Here is a 1,718-nt window from a genome sequence, read left to right as displayed (position 1 = left end):
ATGTCAGGGTTCCTTTGCAGGTGTTTCCTGTAAGCATAGATGACTAAGATTTGGATTTGTGACTTGGGCTGGGCCTGTAGGGTGGCCTCTATTTTTTGGGTCCCGATATGAGAATTGGTTTTATCAGGTATAAAGTGCTAATGAAGTTGACTTTTCAAGTATAGCCTTGCATGGAATCTGAGAGTTGTCTTATTTATCTGAGGATGGAAGGCAGGAGTTTCTGTTTGGAATGAACAAGACTTTGGTAATAAAATTTTGGGTTTGATTTTTAAAACTTCTCTTACTTCAAAGGTCTTAACAGAAGAATTGTGGAAAAAGCAATGTATTTTAAAATATTCAAACCCAGATCTATTTTGATTTGGATCTCTTCTGGTGGCTTTCATATGTTCTTGGGAGGAAAGAATTCAAAAATTGGATCTTAATGGAACTGGCTGTACAGAGAGAGGAGAGAGTGGGTACAATGAATGAAATGTTTGTGTAGATAGCAATGAAGTATTTACCTATAGGAGCATGCTGTTTGTATGCTCTCTTCCACAATTTACTTGCTACTTGAAAGGAAAAAATGTTGTCATGGCAACATTATAACAAACAAGGCAGAATTGCATGCAGATGAATCACGACTTCATATGCAAGACAAAGAAGCAAATGGTGGCCTATTAGGGCTGGCTCCATAAAGCTTAAAAATTACAGCCAACATTTTAACGAGACTTTCTTATTGTTTCTCATTTAAAAAATGAGGGACATACACAGGAGGGTAGTAGCTGTGGATTACCTTTATTTCCATAATATTACTGCATGGCGGCATAGATCTGTTGCCTCAGTCCAACCTGTGGGCATCCCAGCCTTTTTGACAGGACAGATGGGGGTTGAGGTTGGTTTCATTCATACGTGTAGTCAAGGAGTTTACACACACACACACACACACACACACACACACACACACACACGAGATGAACATGAGAAGAAACTGTCTTCTTACCAGGTTGAAAGTGCCAGGTTATATACATCATTTCCCTCAGGCTGGGAGGCAGAGAGTGACATGCCTGTTCACATGCTTGTGCTGATCCTTCCCGGAGGACAGGAAAGCTTGAGAAGTATCTGCTTGAGGGCACAAATTTGAGTGTGATTGTGATTTTTTTTTTTTAAACTTCTTAATTTTTTTTTATAAACATATAATGTATTATTAGCCCCCAGGGTACAGGCCTATGAATCACCAGGTTTACACACTTCACAGCACTCACCATAGCACATACCCTCCCCAATGTCCATAACCCCATGTGATTGTGATTCTTTGGAATCTTCTCTTTGGAGAAGAGAACTCTGAGTTCCATGAAGAGACGCCAGGTACAGGCCCCACAATCATGTACTAATATACTCTAAATTCATTGGTTTGGGCTATGATTAAATGTAATCCCTTGCTTGAAGTAGCTAGGAAATCATTGTGTTGTAGCTTTTTTTTGGATAAAATACCATTCTTTGTTAAAAAGCTCTGAGTGTTGATAGGATGCTCTTGGCTGAGTCTTAACCTTAGTGATTCTCACACTTGAACCTGCTTCAAAATCACCTGGAGGGCTTGCCAAAATATAGATTGCTGGGCCTGCTCCTATAATTTTTGAATTTGCATTTCTGACAAGATTCCAAGTGATGCTGATGGTATTAGTGTAGGACCCACAGTTTGAGAACTACGGCTTTACCCCAAAGTCACCTGATAGAAAGTG

General features: G+C 39.7%; 1 long non-coding RNA gene across 1 annotated transcript; it reads right to left on the bottom strand.

Moving 5' to 3' along the window:
* Positions 1 to 759: 759 nt before the first annotated feature.
* On the bottom strand, positions 760 to 1,268 carry LOC116570909. Its single transcript, XR_004277596.1, has 3 exons — positions 1,242 to 1,268; positions 980 to 1,098; positions 760 to 843 (listed from the first exon to the last, which is right to left on the bottom strand). It is a non-coding gene; the product is annotated as an uncharacterized LOC116570909 (long non-coding RNA).
* Positions 1,269 to 1,718: the final 450 nt, after the last annotated feature.

The sequence above is a fragment of the Mustela erminea genome, chromosome 12 (assembly GCF_009829155.1).
Source record: "Mustela erminea isolate mMusErm1 chromosome 12, mMusErm1.Pri, whole genome shotgun sequence".
Lineage (NCBI taxonomy): Eukaryota > Metazoa > Chordata > Mammalia > Carnivora > Mustelidae > Mustela > Mustela erminea.
Note: the sequence above shows the minus strand (reverse complement) of the source record. Positions and strands in the feature narration are given on the sequence as shown.